At 38.4% G+C, this 11,687-nt stretch overlaps 1 long non-coding RNA gene across 1 annotated transcript; it reads left to right on the top strand.

The window, feature by feature from the left end:
* Positions 1–1,084: 1,084 nt before the first annotated feature.
* On the top strand, positions 1,085–5,260 carry LOC135288884 (uncharacterized). Its single transcript, XR_010351745.1, has 3 exons — positions 1,085–1,171; positions 2,771–2,875; positions 4,830–5,260. It is a non-coding gene; the product is annotated as an uncharacterized LOC135288884 (long non-coding RNA).
* The last annotated feature ends 6,427 nt before the right edge of the window (positions 5,261–11,687 follow it).

The following is an 11,687-nucleotide window of genomic DNA, read 5'->3' as shown; positions in this document are numbered from 1 at the left end:
TCCTGCCTTGAGAACATTACCTTGGAGATGAAATGGAGATTGTTTATAATTTAGACAATGGTGGAAATGAATGATTTATGGCAGTCACTCAGCAGCAGTGAAGTTAGTACAGAGTAATACACGGGTTGTCGTACCCACAGAGCAAACCTATTAACTGTGTAGGATAATTGCATAGTACTCCAGTCACTAAATTACTTCACATTAAAATCATGATAGAAGATGTCCCAGATGTCTGTGTTTTAAAAATTATGCTCTAATATGAGATTTAAGATGATTTATATTTTTATGCAAGAATAAGAAGAAGCAACAGATTAATGTAGTGACTTAGAGTATTCATTTTGCAAGATAGGCATGTGCACAGCATAAGTATAAACAGGTCTGTCAGAATCTTTGGGAGTCAAGGATCATTGCAGAATTGCTCTTAGTCTGTAAAAGCATGGATGCACCTTGTATCTATGTCATCAGAACTCTGAAAGGAGGAGGAATGAAACAAATAATATCAAAGTATAAACCTCCTGTACCAGTACTTATTACTTGGGAGGAAATATTATCAATTAATAAATAATCAGTACTGCTTAGTAACAGCAAGTAAGTTGTTCACAAGCACATACAAATCTAAATAAGATGATTTGTTGCCTCAGATGCCCTTCGGAATGTAATATGAGGTGTTAATTTGTTTTACAGTAATGATAGCTGTGCAATACATACATGAATGCTGTGTGACAGAATATTAATGTGTCATGCTGTTTTGGAGCCCATAAAAGAAAGAACAGAATTGGAAATTACTAACATTTTTGGTGAAGTTCTTCTATCCTTCATAATTAGTCTCCTCTGAATTTTATTTAAATCACAAAACAAATTATTTTCCCAAGTTTTTAAACAAGACTGTACAGGGATCATCTTGCTTCCCAAAAATTAACAGCAAAATTCTCTTAATTGTAGTGTGAACAAGAGCAGGTCCAAAAATGGCTGTTCCTGAAGCATCTGACCAGAGAGTTCAGCTGTTTCTGAATGCTGTGTCACAGGACATGGGCTTGTGACACAGCATTCAGATTCTTTTTGACTGCCCCCAGAAGCTGGCACTGCATGTGAAACTGCTGTTATAAAGCCACAATACCAGCAAAGAAGGGTATTAAAAGGGCTTTCAAACTAACAAGGAGAGGAGCAAAAGGTAAAATCAGATACCAGTCCCAGAGAAATAAAACTTACAATAATATCTGGATTCTACATCTGCCCAGCATATGTAATTTCTGGCAATGAGTAACTACTCTTGGACAAGTAAATAAAGAAGGATGACAAAAGAATTAAGCCCAACACTATGGCTGTAAAGATCAGAGGGCCAAGTTAATAATGAAATAACATCGATGGTCAAAGACTGCTACAGCTTTTCTGACTCTTTCTGTTTTTTAGAAAAATACTCAATCCTGCACATGCTGCAGACAGGAAAATGGTGATACACCAATAACAAAATTGTGTTTTGGTCTATCAGAGCTAATTTAGCAGACAGAGATATATCAAAATTACATGGGTAACAATCTCCTTCACCGTGTTCATCAAGTTGACATTTTAGGTTTTTCTTTTCATTTTGCAAAAGAAAAACATGCTCTCTAGACCAAAAGGTGTATGGAAGCCAGAGAATGCCAAAAAATTGTTTGTATTAGCATGGAAATGCAGTTCTTTGTCCTGGGTGGATCATAAAACATTCAGTTTAAAAATAAATGGAGTAGAGAAATGCTGCACTGATGATATGTCTTTTTATAAAGTTCTTCTAAGGATCAGCTCAAAGATATTCTCCAATATTATTCTGAGGCTCAGAAGGAGCACTATAAGGTACTACAGAACATTCCCACATGTTCCTCTAATGACAGAGGGTAATTTTGGCCATTCAGTAACAAAGTCTTTTGTTGGGAAAACAAATAATTGCTTCATCCCAGTGGAACAGTGTCTGTTATTGGTGCTCCAGTGTTTTCCAAGTGTCCAAAGTGAAGTCAAATAACCAGAGTGAAGATGGCTTTTTCTTCTTTATGGGAATAAACTGCAGAAAATAGCTTCAGCATGCACTTTCTTCTCTCTGTCACAAGACAAATGGCTTTACAATTCCATGGGAACACTACTACCTTGGAAACTGATAGTCATACCAAGAGAAATAGCATCTGCATCTCAATTGATAGAAAGTTTTATGTGCTTAGGACACTCATCCTAAATATCTGGGGACTTTGTGTGGGAGAAAGCAGTAATATGAAATTTTCCAAGCAATCTGTCCTGCTACCAAGTTGGCTGCCATATCTCATATAGGTCTCATATGGGTCTTCCTGGATTTCTACATTTTCATAGTAACCATGAATCATTATGACTGGTTCTGACCCCACTAGAAGATGATGCAGTGTCTGGCTCTTCTAAATTATCACTATTACTTTTGCCTCTCCACAAGACTTGTTCTCACATGATAGTTAAAGGAGTCCAGCAGGTCAAAAGTCTGTAGAATGACCTTATCTAAGGACCAGAGCTGGATACAGATGAGAGTTTACTTGAGACAAGACCCTTATTTGATCAGCATCATCCTTTACATGTTCTATTTCACTAGCCCTAGAGGAAGCCAGAAGGCAATGATGTTTGTATTTGAAATACAAATAGATGTTGAGTAGTAATCTTGCCAACACTGGATCTGCTCCTTTCCTTCTTCTTCACTGCTCTGGATCTGCACCTATGTGGGTACTGTCAGTGCCTTGGTGTGAGTCTTGGCTCTAGCTCATCTTCTCTCATCTCACAGAGCAGGCCTGCGATGACAACCAGCCTCAGCTAACAGTCCAAATTGCCAGGAATGTCCATAGGGATGGGACAGCTTCAAGGTCAAGCCAGAAAGACAAGTCCATGGGTAAGGATCAGAGCCAAAATCAGGGAAGTAAAAGGGTGGGCACTGGTGAACCAGCAAGGTAGCTCAGACAGAGATCAAGAGCCTGAGCCATTTTACAAGTACCAGGTGAAGAAGGGGCAGGCCCCCATCACAGCTTCTCACAGCACTGGTTTAAGTCTGAACATCTCTGTTCAATCAAAATTGGCCCTGAGCCCAGGGTGCCAAACCTCCAGAAGGAAGGAGATGTGATCAGGTCCATGACAGTAAAACTGAGAGTTTGAAAGTATCGGTTGTTGAAAAGAAAGATGAAAAAAAGAGGATGTTAACTTTCTTAAAAGAACACATTTTTACTTGGTTTCATATTATTTTAGGTTGTCTTTCTAAATCTTGGGAATGCCTTGTAGACATCTGTTGCAAGATTGGAGAGAACGGGCTGTATTATTCCCATTCAGTCTCACCCAAAAAAGCATTTTCCTACTAAAGGTTTATAAGACCCATTCTCCGGGGCTCTGAACATTTCACTGCCAAATGTCCGATTGCTTTTCAACCCTATACACAAACTGCTACCAACTTGCCTTGATATGTATCAAAGGGGCTGAGTTTTCAAATACACTGAGTAGTGAAGAGATTAATAGAAGTCTCTAAAATCTAGGGATGAAATTCACTTACACTTGCAGCTGTTCTTGCCAACCAGGGTCTTCTATGAAGCTCTATGTTCTGTACCAGATTGATGAAGATCAGCCAGTGAATTTGAGTGAAGCATCCAACAGTTTCATCTTCAGAAATGAGACACACAGTGCATAAAAAGGATGCCAAATAATCATCGATACTCTGCCTGTTTCTAGGATGTATTAGAGAACATTCTTTGATGCCTAGATAACATAACAAGAGGTGATAGTAATGTTATTAGTCCTTATTCATCTCACCAAGCAGGGAACCGTAAAAAAAAAAAAAAAATCAAGATAGATTTGCTATCAAATTCCCTCAGCAGCCCTTGGGTTTTGAACTCTGTTTTCCCCTTTTTCAGGACCAACAGATACTGATCACAAAAAGTCTCATGTTGTCCTAAGCTTGTAACATCTTTCAGAAACTCAGATTTATACTTTGACATATGAAACATGTAGAATGTGTTTCTTGCCAACATTTAGTCCACAGCATCCTAGAAACCCTTTTCCTTTGCCTCACTATATTCCTACCCATCAACCTGTGCTTGCTGCGTCTTTCTGAATGCCAACACCTCAGACACCTGAGAGTACAGCCAGCATAGAACATGCTTGGAAATTTGCCACCTTTCCAACTGAGAAAGGCTGATTAAGTGCTTGGAAATTAAGAAGGCAGATAAAAGGATAATGTGCTTGGTTTGGGTTTTTTAAAGTCTTTTGGTTTTAAACTATCTGATGGCGATTTTAAGTGATCTGTAGAGAATGAGATGTTAGCTATGAATTTGGGGCTAAAAAGCAGGATACAGTACTTTCTATTCTAAAGAAAATGAACTCTAAAGCAAAGCAAAAAACTATTAAGCAGAGAGAAAATGCAGAACAAAGATTGAAAATAATGCTTTAATTCCAACCCTTGTACTTGCACATTTAAGTAAAGCTATGCATTACATGTTTTGAAGCAATTTATCAAATAATAAGCCCTACAGTTTACAGCAACCTGGAATTGTTTACAGAATCTCACAAACAGCAGTTCTGTGGGCAACAGCTGTGCTCAGCTGTGAGCAAAAGCTCTTCAGGCAGAAAAAGTGATATTTTGAGAAATCTCTGCATTTTCCACCCCAAGGCCTGCAAAAAAAGGTGTTAAGTCAGGACAGTCTGATGGAAGATAAAATTTATAAGCTTTCCTTAAAAAGAAAAAAAAAAAAGTTTTCCCTTGGGAAATTGAGGAGTGGGGAAGGAAGAAGGTGTTAAGTGTGTGGAAATGTTTATGAAACAGCATATTCATTTCATTCTCCCTCTGTTGGAATTTCTTTCAGTCTTCATTGCACAGAGCAACAGGAGAAGAGGAGCAAGTCCAAGCTCAAAAGAAGAAGTCAATCAACTCGTCATCTATGATCCTCTCATAGTGAACAGAGAAAGGTGAAAGGTCTTCTGGAGAAAGACAGCAGAGGAGAAGTTCCTTTTATGCCCTCTGGGAACCTCTCTGTCCTCATCAATACAGACACCTAGAAAGTCCCTAGACTACTAATTTTGGCATCTAACATCCCTGAAGCAGGGAGGTGTGATTATAGCCAAGAATGATTTATCTCTTGGAATCTGGGGAACAATAATGCAACTGGATCTGTTTGTGGTGCCCTAGGTGACCTCTTCCTTGCTGTGTTTCTAAGAACTTCTTTTTGTCCTCTGGAAGACAGCATTAAAATTTTCCCTTTTTTGAACTGATTGGTTGACACAGTCTGAATGGGTGCCAGAGGATGAGCCCTGCTGTCTGGCACCAGTAACTGGCTCCAACAAGAAGTATCTCCCCGTTTCCCTCAAACACCAGAGACCATGAAGGAGTATTGCCCTGCTGAACTAAGTTGTTATCCTAACTCTTATCTACAAGACCTCAAACATCAAGAAAACAGGAGCTTGAGGTGTTTTACAGTTTTACATTGCAGTTGTAATTTGGGAATCACTTTTCAGCTTGTTCTACCAAGGGCTTTTGATGACTTTGGACTTTGCCATTGTCCATGTAGTCTTTTTACAGGTTTGTAGGGGAGAAAAAGCCACTTTTCATTTTGAGGCGTCTCTTTTCAATTTATTGTGGAAAAGGGGAAATGATGGAAAGGCTCAGCAGAACATTTTCAGTCTTTGTTGTTTCCATAAAAAACCTTGCAGCAAACTTATAGGGAGACTGGGGAATCCAGTGCTTTCTCCTTAATATCTCCTGAACATTTGCCTAAGGCCACTGTGCAGGAGTTTTCCATGCTGCAGTCCCTCTCTGGGAAACTCTCTCAAACCCTTAAAGTCTGTTTTAGCATGTTGAACTCTAGCATGCATTCTGTGCTGTGCTGATCATCTTCCAAGCGCTGAGGTACTGTAACAATTCCAGTCAGCTGTCAGGCTCTGGGGCTTACGATGATTAGGACCAACAGTTCTTTATGGAATTCAACCACAGAAAGCTGCAAAAGAACAGGCACAGGTGCTAAAAATATCTTGTGTGTTCAATATTTTCAGGGTATTTTTTTCATTGTTGGGGAGAACTTGCACTGATACGCTGGAGGTTCTGCCATCCTGGCAAACAAGCCAATATGGACATGGGACTGAAAATAAATCATTCCTGATTTTTATGTCTACCCCCTTCTTAGTTTGAAGACTTGCTTCTTGGGAGTATTTTTCCTCCAGATAAAAGCCTCATCTGAGATTCAGACGTATTTGGGTTTGAATTCCAGACACTGACTTGGAAAATCTTGCATTGCACATGGAAAAAGTGATACCTGACTCTAATGGCTCGCTGTAGCTCTATCGTTCTTTCATCTAGTGGCAATGCTTTCTTAGCATTCTGTGCTTAACAAAGTTCTCTTTAATGAGGTCCTGCAAATGATTTGCAAGCCCTGTGAGGAGAAATCTGAAGTTTGCTTTACGCAGTTGCTGTCAGAGCTGAATGCCAGTGGGCTGCACTGTGAAAACCAACTTTTGTCCATGCGTGGAGGGGTGTGTCCCTGTGAGCATGAAGGCATCTCCTCCTATACTCTTGAGTATTCCCAGGTGAGGCTGCTTTTAATGCAGACTGCACTTTGTACAAGTGCAGCCTTACCAACTCTGTGCCCTTTATTGCTCATCTATCCCTCTCTGACTTCGGGCCAGTTGTCTTCCAGTCTGGTTTCGATCAAGCTTGTATTCAGTCAGCCAACTTCAGTGCAGACTAAAGAGCTTGGAAACCAATTCATTTGCAGAAAATCAGTTAGCAAACTTAGTTTCATTGCCCTGTGTAACTTTCTTTTTGCCTTACCCCAACCAGTTAAATGAATAGGATTGTAAAATATTCCTAGAAATTACTTAAATATATAAGGAATAGAGGTCATTTAAAATGGCATCTGGAGGCCAGGAGAAATCATTAAATGAATCCAAGCCTAAATTTTGAATTACTAAGGCCTCTTCTTCTACAGTGGAGTTTTTAGCAAATCAAATTTCTACTGATAATTGTAAACAAATATTGTCAGGATTTCACTCTTTGAATGCTGTTTCACAGGAGCAAACAAGTTCTGCCAATATCTCTCTCACATTATTATGGAGACTTGAAGCAAGATGTTCAGTTTGGAGTATTGTGTTTTTTATTTCCAGTGACTATTTCAATAGACCAAAGGGGAAATCTCCCCGCAGTGCTTCGTTTGGTCTTATTTAAAAGGAAAAATCTGTAAACTTTATTTGCAATTTTTCATCTTGGTCAATCTCTTCTGACAAGAAACAATAGCTGTTGGCTGAGGTGCCTAATGCTGAGGCCAAATAAGATTAGGGAAGATAATATTAGCTTACATATCCCAAAACTGTTCATGGTTTGTGATAACCATTGAATAACCAGTGTCAAATCAGTGTTTACTGCTAGTAATTTACAAACGAGCTCCCACAAAAAACCCTGTTTCACTGAGTCTGTGATAAGCCAAGAGTATGAGGAGACACCATTACTGATGAGAGGAGCTAGACAGATCCACCTGTGCCTGAGTTTATACATCAGCTGAATGGAAATAATCATGCTTAATTTATTTATTTTACAAGTCTTTTGCAAGTTTAAGTAGTAGATGTCCCCACGTGGTTAACAAGAACTGTACAGTCTTTCTATTATTGTGACACATCTGATAATTTTCTTGGCTTCAATGACGAAGATTTTTCTTCCTGTCAGCAGTCTTTTTGCTATAGATATTCTGAAAAGTTACATATGGTAAATCCAACTGTATCTACTACTTTTAGCATCTATTAGAGTTTGATGTTATTTGTTTATGGAGCCAAGTGCAATTTCAAATTCAGCAAAACATACATTTCTTCTCACTTTGGAGAGAATGTCTGCTTCTTTACTGTCCTATCTTCACAATGTCTGTGATGATAGCTGTGGCTCACCTGTTTACAATGAAGTTCCTTCAAGGCTTTATTTCCTAATTCTGCCTCTGTCTGATCTCTTCAATATGGCCTGAATATTTCTTTGAACTTCAGTTCTTCACTGAGTTTAATTTCTAAGCTGATGGTACTGAGTCATTGATTTCTTTTAATGGATTTGTTCCAGTTCAAGACAAGATTGGAATTTTTTTCTCACACCTACTAAATATTGCTTGCTTACAGATCAACTCCTAGCCACAAGTTATTAATCTGGTGTGCAAATCCCATAAATGTGGCAATTATTCTTCTTTTCAGCATCCTTATGTAGGCTCTTATCTGATGTTTGCAGGCAGCCAAGAATGTCTGCAACACATTTAGAAAACCTTGCAAAAACTGCACTTTGATCCTTACTCCCATTGCTGTTCATGTCTGTGCCAAATTCACTTTGCTCTTGAAATGTCTTCATGGGACCCCGCAAACAGCATAGCCATTATACCTTTCCATCTGATGCCCTTTCAGTCAGAAAATTTTGAAACCTGTATTTAAGTCAAGACACTAAAAAAATCCAAATTTAAGCCTGGAAGGGAAAAATGCAGTTTAATTAATGCCAATACAAGTGTTTACTTGAGATATTTCATCACTGGCTTGTAATCTTATCCTTTTTGCTTCTGTTAATATTGTGCTAAAGCATTCAATGGACAAGGTGGGAATTACAGAGAGACCATGCACTTGTGCATTTTTCAACAAGGAATAATTGAGGAATGGTTTATAACAAATGTATCTGATCAGCATAATATAATTTTTTTTTTTGCTGCAACACATTATATATCTGTTCAGTCCAGTATTTATCAGCTGACCTCCTCATCAGATATGTAATTTAGTGCTTTGTAAAAATAATGAAAAAATGAAAGAACCCTGTGAGGTATGAAGATGATCCCTTAGATCTATTTGTGGGTATCAAATATAAGCAAGATTGTAAATCTTATTTTCCAAGATAATGAGGTGCTTAAAGATTCAGAAAGACACTTTGCAGAATTGTCAGATGCACATAGGCACCTGGCTTCCCAAGATGCACAGAGCACAGAGATTCAAGCCCAGAAAGAACATGGGGGCTATGGCATGCGATACAAGAATATCCTAAAGCAGAACCTGTCACTCAGGCTGGATGGGGGGACTCTTCACATATGGCACAGACTTGGGAGCTTCAGATTAAGAAAATAATAAATCATCAATTAATAAAAGGCAGCTAGGCAGCAGCAAGTTTAAGTTCTTCTTTTGATAGGCTGTTCCTTTCTATATTGAGCTCTGTATTAACTCTGGTTTCTTGAAGACTAGAGTGTGAAGCCACACTTAAGACTTCAGAAAAACAGAGGAAAGTCACTCTGTTTTTTCATAGACAAATTATTAATTCAGCAGGTGGGCACTGTGATGCTTTATATAGAAGTCTGAGCACAGAGACTTTAACACCTACACAACCACTGAGGATTTTTAGAATCTGCATTTTAAATTTAAGTGTCTTAGACACCTGAGTCCTTTCATGACTTGAACCAAAAAGGTATTTCTTGAAATTTCCTAAGTCTTTGAAGGTCTTAATGGGTGGTTATGGATACCTTGGGTAACAAAAGACTTTCGCAATTCTGGGTATTGTTGGGATGTACAAACAAATGTGGAGTTGGAGTAGGGATGTGAACCAAAGGCCCTTCTGATCTGAGTAGTTACATATCAAGTTTAGTGTTCATGAATACTAATATGTTGGTGTATATGACCTCAAAAATTTGTTCCCACAAACGTAAGTGCTGTTAGAACTCCATCACTTTTATGTTTCCAAAGAAACAAATGTAAAAGGAATGTGAGATTGACCCATGCACCATTTAAAACTTTATAGGGTTACTTACATTAAAAATGTGTGGTATTTGTTGAACTGTTACTATAAATGTAGCTTTTAAAGTATCTGAGACCCTGGTCTAGTTATTTATTGTTCTAGGAAATTACTTTTATGAGAGCTGCACAGAAACCAGAGACTTTTGATTCTAAGTCTAGACTAAAGCTCAGCAAACAGTCCAGAAAAAGTGACTTTCTGACTTATTGCCCAATGTAGAGGAACAGCTTCAGTGACAAAAAGGGTTACCTCAGATGAGCAAGTTGGTTGTCATCACCATGAGATTTTTTTTTTCTCAGAGCCATTCATGTACTGTAATGTCAAGTAAATTTCTCTGAGGGACTGCAGCCAGTTTTCCTAGTTTGGTGACCATGGCATGCAGAATGATTTGAAATCTCTTCACCCGAAATGTTGCTTCTATTCCACTTTTCAATACTCTGAAGTTTACAAAGTCAAAAAGATGCTACTGATCGGCAAACAGAAAACATTGACTGTTTCTCCAATCTTTGAATAAATGAGGCAGGACACGATGTTACAAAAAAGAAAAGCAGAATCCAGCGTAGAAGACAGAGCCTGCAACTGGTGCTCCAACTTCCTTGTGCAATAAGACTCTACCCTGATGGTACCCATCTGTGAAGGCAGGTAATGTAAGAACAGCTCTATCAGGGCAGATCAGAAATCTTTCTCTTCCAGTACTGCATCCCTGGCATTGGAATCCAGGGGATGCCTAGAGAAAGGAGCACAAGGATGAGACAACCATGCAGTGCTATTTGCCAGCACACATTCTCTGCCTCCACTGGTTTACAGCTGCCTGCCTCTTCCTTTCTACTCTATACCTTTCAAGGGATCTTCTGACATAAATTTTTTCGCTTATATTTTCAACTCATAGAGCCTTTGGCAATCAGTATTTGGATTTTGAAGTCAGGGCACTCCCAGGTTCTGTGCCTGTTGTGAAGCAGGGACATGCTATCTGCTTAGAGCAGTACCTTTCAGTCCTGTTTGATTTCCAGTCCTTATGCATTTGTAGTGTAGCAAAAACAATCTCTGACTGACTTATTGTTCTTAGTTACAGCTTGTGGCTTCATTACTAATAGTCTGTGGACTCCCAGAAGCCTGCTAACCCCTGGTTTTACCCTCTAATATCCCTATGACCTCTCTTAAAAAAATGATGTTAGTCTACCATACAATTTTCCCAAAGAGACCTCTTATTACACCACCAGACTTTTGCATTGGAACTATTCATGTTTCCAAAAGACATTCCAGTTACGTAATAATGTATTAATTACCATTAGACGTATGTAAGAATATTAGTTAGACTCCTTCTGTCTCTAAATTGAGTTTGATTTTTCAAAGCAAAGTTAAGAATGCACATGAATTATACAATCTTTAAGCATAACATATTAAAAAAGTAATTAGATTAATTTAAGAAATATGTATTCTTATTTGTGATATGTAACACCAAGAAACTGAGTTGTTGCTTTCAGTTTTAGTTTCCATATCCATAAATTTATGTGGAAAGAAGTTTGATATATGAATAAAAAGTCTTACATAAAGACTGAATACTGTTCTGCTACTTAGTTGGCAAAGGTACATTATATAAGTGTGTCAAAATATAGAAATATAAAAATTTCTATGGCAGGCTGAATCAGACCATGAAACTACAAATTTCTTGAGAAGGCCCCTACCAAATACTTTAGAGAGAAATACATTTCAAATACAGCAGGCAGAAAAGCCTGCTCAGTACTCCACTGAAGTACAGAGTACTAAAGGGTATTTTCATTCTGTCTGGTTGTAATACTGGAACCATACTATTTCTGTAAGACTCAGTAGTATCTTATGGCACTAACTTTCAGACATTAATCAGGCATTGTGAAGAAGATGTGGTTTTTGTCAAGATTGCTTTGCCATTCAGAGCCTTCCTTTACCTTCTCTCCATGACAAA

This window comes from Passer domesticus, chromosome 1 (assembly GCF_036417665.1).
Source record: "Passer domesticus isolate bPasDom1 chromosome 1, bPasDom1.hap1, whole genome shotgun sequence".
In the NCBI taxonomy this organism is placed as follows: domain Eukaryota; kingdom Metazoa; phylum Chordata; class Aves; order Passeriformes; family Passeridae; genus Passer; species Passer domesticus.
The sequence above is the reverse complement of the archived record's forward strand: the minus strand, read 5'-3'. Positions and strand labels throughout refer to the sequence as shown.